Source organism: Botryllus schlosseri, chromosome 3 (genome assembly GCF_051294905.1).
Source record: "Botryllus schlosseri isolate E-star chromosome 3, Bs_hap1, whole genome shotgun sequence".
Taxonomy (NCBI): domain Eukaryota; kingdom Metazoa; phylum Chordata; class Ascidiacea; order Stolidobranchia; family Styelidae; genus Botryllus; species Botryllus schlosseri.
The window spans coordinates 16,524,360-16,540,932 of record NC_137238.1 but is presented as its reverse complement, the minus strand read 5'-3'; the positions used below and the strand labels follow the sequence as shown (position 1 = coordinate 16,540,932).

Below are 16,573 nucleotides of genomic sequence, written 5' to 3'. Positions count from 1 at the left end.
ACCAGCTCCTCCGGGCTCAGTTGCGTTGCTGCAGTGCGCGCCGAAGCGCCAATCTCCGCGTCGAGGCTCGGGAATATTAACTATAGATTCCCGTTGAGCCGCCGCGTGGGCGAAGACAAGCAATGCCCCGAGCGACTGCGTTCGTATGTTCCTTGGGGTCGGCCGACCCATGTTCAACTGCTGCTCATATGAAACCAGCTTCAATTTTCAAATCTCTCATTTGGATATTTGCTACAGCGCAGTGGTGGCCCTACGAACGGGGGGGGGAGGACTGGGCGAGACTTACCGGGGGCCCTCCTATAAGTCTCTATCCGTAACTTATGGGGGGCTCCGCCCCCCAGACCCCCCTTTCGCATCTGTTATTATTATCTATCTTTCACCACGGCAAAGTTTGGCCAGGTGCTGGATTCGGCCATGTCTATTTTTTCATGTGTGCAAGGATAGACTACATCAAAACTTAGTAATTCTACCGCATGCAGAGACGTGATGATTATCGGGATATGGTACTTTTCTAACAAATGCAGAGATTTGATGATGATTGACACATCTGTACGGAATCCTATTCTTGCTTGGTACACGGATTTCCATGTTTATGCGTTATTATCCTTGAAAAAAGCGCATAATCCAAATAGGGGGGCCGTTCGACCAGGGGAGCCCTTCGACCAGGGGGGGGGGGGGCCGGGCGACCGCCCACCTCGCCCACCCCAAAAGCCACCACTGCTACAGCGACCGCGGGCGACTCATTTGGTCCGCGTTGGTGACCCCTGTACTAGAGACATTTGAATCGCAAAGCTCGAAGAACGTTTTCAAGAAATAATTAAATTCTCGAAAATACTCTATAATTTATGTTGGTTTACGAAATACGTTTGAGTCCCCTTCGAGCACGCTTCCACCCTATTAAGGAATTTGGGGTGCGGCGGGTAAAGACCTGGCAATAATGCAAATCGTTGGATGCGATAAATCATCTACTATAAAGTTGGGCAATTGGTATATTATGACGTAATAAGCAAATGACGCATGATGTATGAAGTGAGTTGATATCTCATTAAGCCTTTTCATCGCAATCCTTGTATTGTCTTCCAATTTATCATTTAAGATTATAGTCCTAAGAAGCAAAACAAATGTAATCGTGAGTAATCGTGATTACTTTTGCAATGTAATCGTAATCGTAATCGACTACTTCCTGATTTTGCTGTAATCGTAATCGTAATCGTAATCGCATGATTCCGAAGTAATCGTAATCGCAATCGATTACATTCATAAAGTAATCACCCCATGTCTGGTGCATTCAGGGCATTCCGAAGAATATGCACAGTGCCCAATAACGTGATCTTTTGGATCATGTCGAATCTAACTTTACCCGGAAGCTGTTGGATAAGTCTCATGAGTTTTTTGCTTACGACCCCTGCAGCGCCAATGACTACTGGCAGGGCCGTAACAGCACTTCGCCAGCCCCCCCCCAAAAAAAACTTTGGTCTTGGGCCCCCCATATGATGATAAACCGAACGTCTGGGGGGCTTCGCCCCCAAGACCCCCCTCAGGCTGTATCCTGTACGCCGTTAGCCGCTGCTTATCATCTTACATGGGGCTCCGTTGACTGAGTTCGCTTTTCTCGCCTAAACGCGCGAAGCGCGAAAAAATTCTGTAATTCGTGATTGAATCGGTAAATATGATCGGGAATTGCATACGTAGGGGAGATGTGGTACCGATGGATCACTGGGACCGAAAATACTTTGAAAATTCTCTATGATAATTCCATGATTACCTCCGTGAACTTGTCTACAATTGCATGCTGGCAACATCTTTCCTCACATACAAAAAAATTCGACGTGCGCGAACTATGGGGTCTTTCACAGATGTTTTTGTTTTTGGGGGTGTAAAGTAAATTTAGGTCGACATATACATTTTTCTTAGCAACCTTCAACACGAACAAACCAGCAATCATTTTACTTGTGAAGTCTAGGGCTTGTATCAGTCTATATAATGGCACCTATTATTTTTTTCAGTACTTTCCTTGAGTGGAATTTTTTTCGATTCATGTACAAAATTAGTAGGGTTGGGAGGGGACCGATGATACAATAGCCAAATCAAGCAAAATAAACAAGCATACTAATCATGAAACAAATGAAACATGACTACATTCAGAAAATATTTATGTAATAATTGCATATGATGTTTTATCGCTATAACGAGGTCTTTGAAAGTCACACTGTCGATTTTCGGGCAATATGTATGCACCCTCAAATTTATAAGTCCGAGCCTAAATCGAAACGTGATTTTATGACAACATTTGAGTCAATATTTACTCTATTATTTGACAGTTGCGACCGAAAATTCTTCTTTGGCTTGCTGTAGCTTAGATTATAATACTGAGCAAGAAAAGTTGTTACATCTGAGTTTTTTTAGGGTATATGTGTCATAGGTCCCCGGGTCGTGTGCCATTGGACCCACCGGGTGGGGACCGATGACACGTTCGAGCAACAAATTTTAAACGTACATAAATATTTTTTGAAAAGACCGATATTCATGTATATGCGCGCGATAGGTAGAGCTTGTATCAAAGTGCTGAGCCAGCAAAAGATCTGCTGTTTTCGGCTGAACATTTTGGGGCCAGCGATCATTTTCCAATTTTTGATCCATCGGTACCACATCTCCCTTATTGCTATCAATTTTACCCTCTCTCTGTTCACCTAATCAGATTTACAGGTAGAGCTGAGTGAGGCGTGTTTGAATAGGTAGGACTAGGACCCCTCAATAATAATTAAACATCTTCGGGCGTATACCCATTGACAGGAACGAAACAGCACTTCGTCCGGCCCCTAAAAAATCTTGGGTCTTGGGCTCCCATAGGGTGATAAACCGACCCCCAATGACGTTCGCTTCACCACGAAATTAGTCGTAGTGTTTAGTGAGCCAGCGCCAAGCGCGAAAACTTTCGATAATTCATGATAAAATCGGTCAATAAGATCGGGAATTGCATATATATTGCTATCAATTTCTTGTCCTCTCTGCTCACGTAATCAGATTTACCGGCAGAGCTGAGTGAGGTGTCTAGGAAACTGTAGGGCCCGTTGCTATGACTCCGTAACATAATGTTATTTCGTGACCCCCTGTCTGCTATATCAAAAAATATAGAATCGCCCAAACGTAGGCTACTAAACTAAAAGACACACACGATTTCAAATTCGCATTTCTTCACTGGTATATAATTTCCCCTGCGGGATGGTATTTGTCTTGTGAGGTTCACATTGCCAAGACAGGAACATTCGGCGCCAGTCATTTAGGCGAAGTTTTCGGTCAGCATAAGGGCGGTCCTTTTCGGCCAAGGTTTTCTCACTGCCGATCGTTCTAGCACATTTCTTGGAGTCGCTTGTTACATGGCCTAAAACTTAACATGTCTTGGTACATCGTGGCGCGATAATGACCAACGCCGATATGCCCATTTCCATAAATCTTGCTTATTTTTTTTTGGGGGGGGGGGGGGGCAAGAGTACTCCAAAACCAAGATACGTGGCAACTTGAAATCGCGCGCAGCGCAAAAAATTTTCGAAAAAGTTGCATAAATTTTCAAAAAATACTCTATAATTTATGTTAATGCACGAAATAATTTCGGGCCCCCTTCGAGCTCGCCCCCCCCCCCAATTGGGGGGTTTGGGGTGCGGCAGTTACGGTGCTGACTACTGGTACAATGTTTATTTTGCATCGCCACATTTCTCGCATTCCATATTGTGTTCTGCGTATTTCGACTGTTTTTCTGATTCTTTTTGCATTATATTGAGATCAGCTGCGACAGCCACTTCAATGACAAAGCATTCTTTTGTCTTTTTTAGTTTGATTGTCATATCCGGGCGGTTGCTCCTGCTTTCGCGGTCGGTTATTACTGGTACATCCCACAAAATTTTTAGTTGGTCGTTTTCTGTCACTGGTGCTGGGTTGTAGTCATACCAATTTTTTGTCGAAGTGTTGATGTTAAAATGTGTTCATAATTCAAGATGAATGTAGTGACCAATCCTATTGTGTCTCCATGTGTATTTGGTAGATGCAAGTGCACCACAGCCGGACATGAGATGTGCTACAGTTTCATTCTGGTTGTGGCACATTCTGCATTTGCCGCCCGTGTTTTGCTTCAGAACTCTTTTGCGATAGTATTTTGTAGGAAGCGATTGGTCTTGTGCTGCGAAAATGAATCCTTCGCTTGCCGGTTTCAGGCCAGAGCTGGATGGCCAGGTCCATTAAATCTCGTCTACATGAGGCTGTGAAGTTAACTTCTTGTGCTGTCCATGACGACGAATCGACTCCCATATTGTTTCTCTCGTTTCGAGCGTTGCATTTTTGTATTGAACTCGTGCTGCTTTTGCTAGTGTTGTGGGCAGTGGTGCCACTCCTAGTGTTTTAACACTAGATCTAGTGTTTTTTGGGACGTCCTAGTGTTCTAGTGTTTTTTTTCGCACAATTTTGCTAATCTAGTGTTTTTTGCAATTGTGCGAATAATGAATATCCTAACATTAGACTACCAAATTCATCGCTAATAAGACGATTTGGTGTTTCTGGCTGGGTTTGTTTTCAACAATTCGACGTGGCGTTGCAGTAACAAGCAATTATTACGTAACAGGGTGCGCTGTGAATCCGTTCTTATGAGCGAAAGTCTCGGAGAAAATGCACAGCGATTTCGCTCTGATGCTGTGTCGTTTCTTGTTGAACTCACTCTGCAGATTCGGGCAAAATTTTCATTTGCCGAGGACAGCATACAGTGATCTCCTGGTTAAGTACGCAACTTGATCCTGAGTAGTTAGTGCGAACTTATGTGATAGGGCGCACTTAGCAGATATACAGCCACCGGGGTTACCAAATTCACTAATTTTGCGTTTTTTTTTGCGTAGTCATTCACGATGCGTTGCCAGTGTGCGGTTTTGTATGCCATTCTTTTATGCTGGTGTACAGAAGGCCTACAGCACAAAAAATTTGTTGGGTACAATTTTCTCGTTCACATGATATGATGTCAGGTAAAGATAAGTGTTGGAAGTGGATCCCAAAGATTGGAAGTCATCGCCAAGTTATGTGTACCGTCCGCTCCGAGTAGAAGAAGTCTCGCAGGATAGTATGGCGTGAGTGAAGCTGCTATCCGAAAGATTTTTAAAAACTGGGAAGTTATTCAAAAGCGCTTTGCTTTGATGTTTGAAGAGACAACGACAAAAAGTTTCGAACATCCGTTGGTGGGTTTCCTGAGCTGTAAGATATTCTATATCCTTAGATTGATAGCATGCGCCGTGCAAGTCTTTACGTTCCCCCCTCACTGATCATTGCAAAAGCAAAACATCGCTCAACAATTATCGATATCAGGAGATGATATCAAGGCATCGTGGCAGTGGCTTAGCCGATTGATAGCACGTCAAGGACTGCAGAAGTATCTTCTTCATGGCGAAGGAGCTGGGATAGAAAAGAAGACCCAACGCTTTTGGCTGCATCGAATGATTTACATGCTATAATTGCTAATGTGATCCTGAAATGCGTGTAACATGGTTGACACAGGGTTGGTTTTCGTCAACTACCTACATATACCTTGCTTATGCAATTCGAATATCTCAGCAGCATCTGAGGGAAAGAAGAATGCTAAACACCGTATGTCTCTGGTTGTTTGTGCAAATGCCACAAGAACACGCAAAGTTCCATGTGCATTGATTGGGAAGCCTAACTCTCCGGCCTGCATAACAAATTGGCGATTCATAGGCGATTTTTAGTGACGTGGATAAGGTGTTGAAACGATGTAGACTGAAAATGAAACCGACGTAGACGGTGGCCCAAGCAACAATTGTGCACCTGTCCAAAACAGCATCGTTTTTCATAGCTTTGAACAACTTTAAAAGAAGGTGTTTCAGATTGAGGATCAGTTGAGTGTATTACCTTACAAGATCAAGCAGTAGAGGCTTACGATAATTCAAAAGCAATTTTGAATGCTTTCTGCGAATAATTTGACGGGTGACGTGGGAAGCCAAGCAAATAAGAATGCAAAATATGCATTAGATGACTTTGCACGACATGTTCAGGCAGTGAACTTTTGTTAAATTGACGTTCAACTTTTCCTGACACATAGTTCACTGTTTAAAATAAATGAATTGTTGAAAAAGTTGAACCCAGAATTTGTGAATAATTTTTGCGTACTTATCTGGGATGCGAACTTAAACCGGTGCGTACTTAACCGGGAGTTAACTGTACTTTCGTACTTAAGTGTATTGAATCCGTTAACAGCCTTATCAACACAAAGAGAAGTAAAATCGATCACTCCTTAGCTTTGCAATTTCCCTCTGTTATATTATTTGATAAACTTGATGATTTATCGGAAGAATGGGCTGCTTTGGCAAATTGGCAAAATGTCAATCAGGGATATCTAGACTAGTCTAGACTAGACTAGTCTAGATATCCCTGATGTCAATGCCCTCCAACAGAATATTGGCAAACATTGAAATCTGTACACAATGGATTCGGTGAATTAGAATTCCCTTTAACGTGGAAGCTCATGACGAATCTCTTGGCATTGCCACATTCCACTGCATGCTGTACAAGTGCACATGGACACATCCCCATTGATTGGTTGTAGATGCACGGTAGTGAGCAAGATACCACACGAAAGATTCTTATGCCATACAATTCGATAGCGACAATAATTGATTTTTTCTTACTCTGTTGAATTCGTTTCATTCATTTTCGTTGAATAATCATGCATTAATCATACATATGTATCGAATTCATGTTTGGAACACTTCTTACCTATGGATTTGTACCTTGGTCATCATGACTACTTGGCAACGGCAAATTTTTCCTGCAATTTGCTAATCTAGTGTTTTTTTCGCCGATCTAGTGTTTTTTCACGACATAATCTAGTGTTTTTCCAGGGACGTAGAGTGGCAACACTGGTTGTGGGTTTGGCAACAATGTTTTCAGCAGTGTACAGGTTAGCTGTTTCCATGTTGACTTCTCTGACGTACTAGTCGTGACGATAGCCCAGAGATTTTGTTTTGCGCTGTTTGTTTTCCTGTGCAATGAGTATGCAGTAAATGTTTTCGCTGTTGTTGATGTACTGTGACAAGCCGATGATTTCTGTTCTGAAAGTTTGTTCAATTTCTTGTAGTCCTCGACCACCTTTTTTTGGGGGGATGTACAGTCTTTGTCAGCACCGTAACTGCCGCACCCCAAACCCCCCAATTGGGGGGGGCCGAGCTCGAAGGGGGCCCGAAATTATTTCGTGCATTAACATAAATTATAGAGTATTTTTTGAAAATTTATGCAACTTTTTCGAAAATTTTTCGCGCTGCGCGCGATTTCAAGTTGCCACGTATCTTGGTTTTGGAGTACTCTTGCCCCCCCCCCCAAAAAAACAAGCAAGATTTATGGAAATGGGCATATCGGCGTTGGTCATTATCGCGCCACGATGTACCAAGATATGTAAAGTTTTAGGCCATGTAACAAGCGACTCCAAGAAATGTGCTAGAACGATCGGCAGTGAGAAAACCTTGGCCGAAAAGGGCCGCCCTTATGCTGACCGAAAACTTCGCCTAAATGACTGGCGCCGAATGTTCCTGTCTTGGCAATGTGAACCTCACAAGACAAATACCATCCCGCAGGGGAAATTATATACCAGTGAAGAAATGCGAATTTGAAATCGTGTGTGTCTTTTAGTTTAGTAGCCTACGTTTGGGCGATTCTATATTTTTTGATATAGCAGACAGGGGGTCACGAAATAACATTATGTTACGGAGTCATAGCAACGGGCCCTACAGTTTCCAAGACACCTCACTCAGCAATGACGTTCGCTTCACCACGAAATTAGTCGTAGTGTTTAGTGAGCCAGCGCCAAGCGCGAAAATTTTCGATAATTCATGATAAAATCGGTCAATAAGATCGGGAATTGCATATATATTGCTATCAATTTCTTGTCCTCTCTGCTCACGTAATCAGATTTACCGGCAGAGCTGAGTGAGGTGTCTTGGAAACTGTAGGGCCCGTTGCTATGACTCCGTAACATAATGTTATTTCGTGACCCCCTGTCTGCTATATCAAAAAATATAGAATCGCCCAAACGTACACTGTAAAAAATAAAAACCTCGATTTACCGCGAAATGTTTGGAAGCACGGTAGCCAGACATTTCGTAGTAATTTAGCATTACCGTTAGTCAATGTAAATTGAACTTGCATTCGTCCGGTAATCTCACTTTACACGCCAGACTGTAATGTTACAGTCACCTCCGGTATATCCAATCTACATTTTATCCTGTATATTTGCCACTCAGACTATAATTTTACCGCCTACCTACATACATGCTGTCTGTGTAAATCAGGATTACATACCAGCTTGTAAATTCACGTACATCCCATACACTGTAAAAAATAAAAACCTCGATTTACCGCGAAATGTTTGGAAGCACGGTAGCCAGACATTTCGTGGCAATCTAACATTACCGTTAGTCAATGTAAATTTAACTTACACTCGTCCGGTAATCTCACTTTACACGCAAGACTGTAATGTTACAGTCACCTCCGGTATATCTAATCTACATGCTCTCCTGTACATTTGCGATCGAGACTGTCATTTTACCGCCTACCTGCCTACATGCTGTCCCTGTAAATCAGGATTACATACCAGCTTGTAAATTCACGTATATCCATACTTATCACAAAGCAACCCGATGCAAAAATATCGCAACATTTTCTTCACATCCCCAAAACGACATTGGAACAAACTGTATATTCATTCATGATATCACGATGAAGTGGTTATCGATGGAAAAATATTGCTGCTGGAGGTCTAATTCTTCTTTAGGAGACATGCAGTAACACGAGTGGTCTCAAGAAAACGTGAATTAATTCCACCACCGGCCAAACTTTCAATTGTTTCTTTTTCTCATTCTCATTCCTTCTGTGTAAGTAGTATCTTGCAGTTCCACTAAAAAGAATTCATGCGTAAGTCGCTATATAAAGCAAAGTTCCTAACCTGGACAGTGGACATGACATTATAAAGACTAAGACAAATAGGCTAACAAAAATATAACATGTTTTGAAGTACCGGTACTGGCACATTGTGTGATGACGGCTCCGTCTTTTACATGACATAGCAGAGATTCATGACTTTATCTGTATTGAAGCAAAAGGTTCCTAATTTAAGGTGGCATGTGTGGCAAACAAATCTAGCAGTGGATGAAAACATATCTATGCTATGGCCCGAAAATGACATTACCAAGCCAACAGTTTCAACTCCTCCGCGGCGGAGTATGTGGTCACTATATAAGTCGACAAATATCCCAAAATAGAACAGAGAATACGGCGAATGAAATATATCAATCATGAAATCTAAGTCATCGAGGGCTGGTGTGCAGAGTCAGATATTCACGGTAACAAATACTATGTAGTACTGTATTACCTTTTAAGATGCGTATTCCATTCAGCATTCCTAGGAATCTTCAACGATCGTGTCCACTTTCTTCAAGCACAAGCTTCGCTCCACCCTTTGCTCAAATCTCACTCATAGCCACTGGCCAGACGACACTCGAACGATTTCGAAATAAATGGTATTCATCCGCTGACACATGACACCAATAATATTTACTGGCCACGTTATAATGTTTGATCTGGGTCGTTTTTTCCATACAGAAACATTTATCATTGCATATAGTCCCTTTTTTCATCTAATTTCGTATAAATTGATATATATTCCATGTGTTGTTCACTACTTACTGTACTTACCTAACCAGACGCTGCTTGTGATGTCACAGTTGTGCGTTGGTTGTTTACTACGAATCTCAGATAAAAGCAGTCACCTAATGTAACCTATTACAGGTCGCCTTGTCCGCCATTAACAAATGGTCAGCTGAGCATGCGGTGCTGATATTTCTAGTTTCCCCGAGCAATATTATACATCCTGAACTAATTTTCTAACTTATCAGCCTTATCCGTGACAACGAATGTAACCAGCGAGACTGGCCGTACAGCCATTGCCTTATAATATAATATGGCTACGGTGTACCACATTAGCTACGATTGTCAGTTATTTCTTGTACCCTACTAAGCTTAAATTGATACTAGGGCCAACAATTTCGGTATGACAGACCGCAGTCTCGCAAACGAGGTTCAATCAGGTCAAATCACCTCTAGAATGATATATCAGTAACATTCAGTTCTACGTATACATTGGCTGCAGCGATTTTGAAGCTAATCAATTTTGCCAATAGCCCGGTAAACTGCAGTAACGAGTAACTGTCAGTAATTTTGCGAAGAAATTCTGGTAACTCACTTTACAGCTATATTAAGGTAATATTACATATCAAAATGTAAAATGACAAGCTACGCACATTGATTGGCTGCGACCTGTAATTCGTGGTAAAATTTACAGAGATTTCCCAGTAAATCTACCAGATTTTTTAGAGTGTACCTATCGCAAAACAACCTGATGCTAAAATATCGCAAAAGCTTCTTCACAGCCCCAAAACGAGATTGGAACAAACTGTATATTCATTCATGATTCACGATGAGAAGATTATCGATGGAAAAGTATTGCTGCTGGAGGTCTAATTCTTCTTTAGGAGACATGCAGTAACACGAGTGGTCTCCCACCATCGGCCAAACTTCCAATTGTTTCTCTTTCTCGTCCTCATTCCTTCTGTGTAGCTAGTATCTTGCAGCTCCACTAAAAAGAATTCATGCGTAAGTCGCTATAATAAGCAAAGTTCCTAACCTAGACATGACATTATAAAGACTACTAATACAAAGAGGGTAACAAAAATATAAAAAATTTTGAAGTACCGGTACTGATACATTGTGTGGTGACGGCTCCGCCTTTTACATGATATAGCAGAGATTCATGACCTACTTCACCATGCACTTTATTGTATGCTGTTATTTCTTGACCCCCGATCAGGATTGTCCAGCGTATCGGTAGTGGAAATATATTGAAATCGCCTAAATATACCATAAAAAAAATTATTTCGTGAGGAGCACACGATTCTGATTCCTGGTCAGATTTAGAAGGGCGCTACTATATTAAAATTGAAAAATTAAGTTATGTTGAATTGCGTGGAGCGCGAAGAAAATTTCAAGAATAATTAAAATCTCTAAAAAAATTGGCAGTGAATTAGTAATTTCAATTTGCATGTCGACGGATACTAACACATACTAATTGAATTAGGTGTTGGCGGCCGCACAAATTCCCATCTACGGCAGCAGGTTTCCCATCCCTGATCTTATGTCTTACGCCATTGAATCCGTATTCCAGTCTTTAACATTTTTGACAAATTTCCCCAAACTTGTTTGAAAACAGCAAAAAAACATTGGACAGGACATCAATTTGTTTCAAGGTAGGTTGCACTGAGACTAACCCTAATGCTGGTAATGTCTACAGAGAACAAGGCGTCGTTCCGTACTGCCATGCCCAATTTGATCAGTTTTGGAATTGAATTGAATTAAATTGTGTTGATATTGATTGGGTAGCTTAATTGAGGGCGAAACCGAGCAACCTATATTGCATCGAAGTCTGTCTTACGCAGTGCAGTTCGCCAGATATTAAAAGCTATCCAGCGCAACGAGCTTTAGGCTACTGCCAAAGCTATGAAGTAATGAATGACTTACACGTGGGAATTCCTCTAAATCAGTGGTTCTTAACCTTTTTTCGTCCAGCGCCCCCTTTCAAAAATTATCGTGCTCCAGCGCCCCCCTCAACTTCATATTGTAAGGAATGTAATAAAGACAATGAGTAAGAGGGAGGGCCGTAACAGCACTTCGTCAACCCCCCTAAAAACGATTGCCTTGCGCACCCATAGCGTGATAAACCGAACTTCTGAGGGCTTCGCCCCCACAAACCCCATATCGTGATTTTGATGGTCAGCAAAGTTTGTGTGGCCTGGTCGCCCTGGGTACCAAAATTTGCTATAATGCATGGTAATTACATTTATAAGTCGCTATAAACTTTTTATCCTCTCAGTCCACGTAATCAGATTTACCAGTAGCACTGAGTGAGCTGCTGTATAGGAAAATAAGGGGCACGTAATTAATAATTAAACATATTCGGGCGTTCCCGCAGGTACAATTATTCGTTACCAGGGCCGTAACAGCACTTCGTCAGCCCCCCTCCCCAAACATAAAACGTTGGTCCTGGGCCCCCATCGGGTGATAAACCAAACTTCCGGGGGACTTCGCTCCCAGACCCCCATTAGGCTGTCCGCTATTTGCTGATAGCCTATTAGGTATCTACATTGGGTGTACATTTACTGAGGGAGCTATTCTCGCCTAGTCGCGCGAAGTGCGAAAAATTTCACTAATTAATGATTGAATTGGTCAATATCATCGGGAATTGCATGTAAATTGAGATCAATTTTTATCCTCTCTCTGCTCACGTAAACACATTTACCGGTAGAGCTGAGTTAGGTGCAATGCTCCCTCTAAGCTGTGCACGTGCGCAGTGCTGACACGGTCTCTGCGCACAGAAAATCTACGTTGCGCACAACAAATCCGGAGTTATTACCTTTTTTTAGTCGTTACGCACTGTTGTCCAAGGGTCAGCGCAGTGAGTTGTTGAGTGTGCGCCGACTCATCAAAACTTAAAGCGAACATTGTGAGGTTTCTTGGAAACTGTAGGGCCCGTTACCAATAATTAAACATATTCGGGCAGGCGAACCCGTTGGTATCACCTCGTTGCATGATGTTATTTCGTGACCCCCTGTCTGCAATATCAAAAAATATAGAATCGCTCAACGGGGATATCGCCCAACAGGAATATCCCTGTCGCCCAATCGTACTAAACTAAAAGACGCACACGATTTCAGATTGGTATTTCTTCACTGACATATAATTTTTCCCTGTCTGATGGAATTCGTCTTCTGGGGTTCTGATTTCCAAGACAGGAACATTCGGTGTCAGTCATTTAGGCGCCCATGGACAATTAAACCTATATGTATTTTGAAGGTTATATGTAACGAAGTTTTCGGTGTTAATTTGCTCTGAATACTCATTAAGGATATGTCCTATCACCACATCATCTACTGCGAAGCCATTTTTCTCCAGCGCCCCCCATACCGCCCCCCTGAGCCCAGCGCCCCCTGAGCGTTTCCGCCCCCTTCAACATCGCCAGCGCCCCCTGGGGGGCGCTGGGGGCAAGGTTAAGAACCACTGCTCTAAATCTTCAAAGAATATCACAAATTTGCTTAAATGAAGTTGAGCGCGACTGCTGGAGTTTGAATTTGGCGAGCTTTCTTGAATACGAAATAAGTTTCATCTTCAACAATCGTCTTCTGAAAATGGTTGTGAAACACATGTTTAGTCAGAATTCATACAGACTTTGTCAATTTCTCGCGTTCCCCAGGTTGAGAACCACTGATCTTATGTATTGAAGCAAAAGGTTCCTCATTTGAGGTGGCATGTGTACCAAACAAATCTAGCAGTGGATGGAAACATGTCTATGCTATGGCCCAAAATGACATAAACAAACCAACAGTTTCAACTACTCCGCGGTATGTGGTGTCACAGGTCAGTAAATAGGTCGACTAACATCCCAAAATAGAACAGAGAATGCGGCGAATGAAATGTTTCAATCATGAAATCAAAGTCATCCCGGTGGTGTGCACAGTCGTAGATATTCAAGGTAACGAATACTATGTAGTACTGTACCTTTTACGATGCGTATCCCAATCAGCATTCCTAGGAATCTTCAACGATCGTGTCCACTTTCTTCAAGCATAAGCTTCGCTCCACTCTTCGCTCAAATCTCTATAATGGCCAGACGACGATACGCCACTCTAACGATTTCAAAATAAGTGGTATTCATCCGCTGACATGCCACCAATAATATTTACTGGCCACTGCGTTATAATGTTTGATTTAGGTCTTTTTTTTTACAGAAACATTTATCATTACATCTAGTTCCTTTCTTTCCCATCTAATTGCGTATAAATTGATATTTATACCATGTGATGTCACTACTTACCGTACTTACGTAAGCAGACGCTGCTTGTGATGTCACACTGGTGCGTTGGTTGTTTACTACGAATCTCAGAAAAATCAGTAACGCGTAACGGTAACCTAATGTAAGCTATTACAGGTCGCCTTGTTCGCCATTAACAACTGGCCAACTTAGCATGCAGCGCTGATATTTCTAGTTTCCCGAACAATATTATACATCCTAAACTGATATTCCAACTCATCAGTCCTATCCGTGACAACGAATGTAACCAGCGAGACCGGCTGATAGCCCAAAGCCTTATAATATAATATAGTGGCTATATCTACGATTGTCAGTTGTTTCTTTTACACTACTATGTACTATACTGAAATTGGTACTAGGGCCAACAATTTCCGTATGACAGACCCCAGTCTCGCGAACGAGGTTGAATCAGATCTAATCACCACGAGAATGATATCAGTAACATTCAGTTCCACGTATACATTGGCTGCCGAGATTTTCAAGCTAATCAATTTTGCCAATAGCCTGGTAAACTTTAGAAACGAGTAACTGTCAGTAATTTTGCGAAGAAATTCTGGTAACTTGAATTTTGAGCTAAATTGAGGTAATATTACATAACAAAATGTAAAATTACAATCTACGCACAGTTATTGGCAGCTACCGAAAATTCGTTGCGAAATTTACGGAGATTTCCCAGTAAATCTACCAGATTTTTTACAGTGTACAAGCCCTAGACTTCACAATAAAAATGATTGCTGGTTTGTTCGTGTTGAAGGTTGCAAAGAAAAATGTATATGTCGATCTAAATTTACTTTACACCCCCAAAAACAAAAACATCTGTGAGAGACCCCATAGTTCGCGCACGTCGAATTTTTTTGTATGTGAGGAAAGATGTTGCCAGCATGCAATTGTAGACAAGTTCACGGAGGTAATCATGGAATTATCATAGAGAATTTTCAAAGTATTTTCGGTCCCAGTGATCCATCGGTACCACATCTCCCCTACGTATGCAATTCCCGATCATATCTACCGATTCAATCACGAATTACAGAATTTTTTCGCGCTTCGCGCGTTCAGGCGAGAAAAGCGAACTCAGTCAACGGAGCCCCATGTAAGATGATAAGCAGCGGCTAACGGCGTACAGGATACAGCCTGAGGGGGGTCTGGGGGGCTTCGCCCCCCAGACGTTCGGTTTATCATCATATGGGGGGCCCAGGACCAAAGTTTTTTGGGGGGGCTGGCGAAGTGCTGTTACGGCCCTGGTCTTTGTGTATCAGATTTGGGGTGATGCATGTGGTGCATTGTCATCAATTTTCTCGTCTTTGTATCCAATTTTTTAATTTCATCTTTGCGCCAGTTCACCACACCAAAGCTATATCTCAAGACAGGCACTGCAAGACTGTTTATGGCATTGATTTTGTTTTTGGAATTGAGTTCAGTTTTGAGAATTTACTTGAGCCTGCTAATGTATTCTTTTTTAAAACTTGATTTCATTGCAGCATGTTTAATGTTGTCGCTTTCGCAGATCCCTAGATATTTATAGTGATCTTCGGCATTCAATTCTGTTATGGTTTCACCGATTTTGAAGTTCATGTCGTCAGTGCTGGTGACTCTTCCACGTCGTATGGTAAGTTTTGAGCATTTATCCAAGCCAAATTTCATTTTTATATCTTCCGAAAACTCATGAACAATTTTCATTTGGTTATTGAGGTCTGCATAGGATTTCGCGTACAGTTTCAGATCATCCATGAACAAAAGGTGATGAATCTTTTGACCTTCAGAGTTTGCTGCTTTTTTCATCACGTATCCTGTTTCATTTTTTCTCAGCAACTCACTGAGTGGAGCTAAATTGAGGCAGAACAGAAGTGGTGAGAATGAGTCGTCTTGAAAGATACCATTCCGTATCTGAATTGTACAGGTTTCAGTTTTGCCTTGGTCATGTTTGATCAACAGTTTGGTATGCCAATTTTTCATTGAATCTTCAATAAATCTGATGATGATCGGATTCATTTTGTACATACGCATTGTTTTCAGTATCCATGTGTGAGGGACTGAATCGAAAGCTTTTTTATAGTCTATCCATGCCATGCTGAGGTTAGTGTGTCTCCTCTTGCAGTTTTCAAGAATGGTTTTGTCAAGGACCATGGTCCTTACAGCCAAGGGCACCTTCCTGGCATCCTTTCTGCTCAGGCGGAAGAAGGTTTTCTAGGTGTTTGTAGCTTCGTTTTGCCAGGATTTTGGTCAGTGTTTTGAACATTGTTGTCAGGCATGTAATCGGCCTGTAGTTCTTGGGGTCCCTGGTGTTTTCATTTTTTGGAATAAGATAGGTGATCCCTTGTGTGAACCAGGCTGGGATCTCGTGCGGCTGGGATCTCGTGCGAGTTAGTTGAGCATAAAAGCTCATTGTAGGTCGCCGCCAGGTAATTATGTGTTGCAGTTAGTTTTTTTAGCCAAAAGTTTTTGATCTGGTCAGGACCAGCTGCTTTCCAGTTCAGTGAACTTTTTAGGGCCTCCTTGATTTCTTGTTTTGTGATTTCTGACCATTGCTGTTCTGGTGTTTGTAGGTGGTCAGTGTGGAGGTCTTGTATCCAAGTTGCATTTGAGTTGTGCAATTTTTCGGTTTCCCATATTTCC

At 42.0% G+C, this 16,573-nt stretch overlaps 2 long non-coding RNA genes across 2 annotated transcripts; one reads left to right on the top strand and one right to left on the bottom strand.

Moving 5' to 3' along the window:
- Positions 1 to 8,690: 8,690 nt before the first annotated feature.
- On the bottom strand, positions 8,691 to 13,925 carry LOC145434964 (uncharacterized). The gene is made up of 4 exons (XR_013913647.1): positions 13,648 to 13,925; positions 11,614 to 13,271; positions 9,413 to 10,675; positions 8,691 to 8,938 (listed from the first exon to the last, which is right to left on the bottom strand). It is a non-coding gene; the product is annotated as an uncharacterized LOC145434964 (long non-coding RNA).
- Positions 13,926 to 15,648: 1,723 nt separating this feature from the next.
- LOC145434975 (uncharacterized) lies at positions 15,649 to 15,944 on the top strand. Its single transcript, XR_013913658.1, has 2 exons — positions 15,649 to 15,697; positions 15,767 to 15,944. It is a non-coding gene; the product is annotated as an uncharacterized LOC145434975 (long non-coding RNA).
- The last annotated feature ends 629 nt before the right edge of the window (positions 15,945 to 16,573 follow it).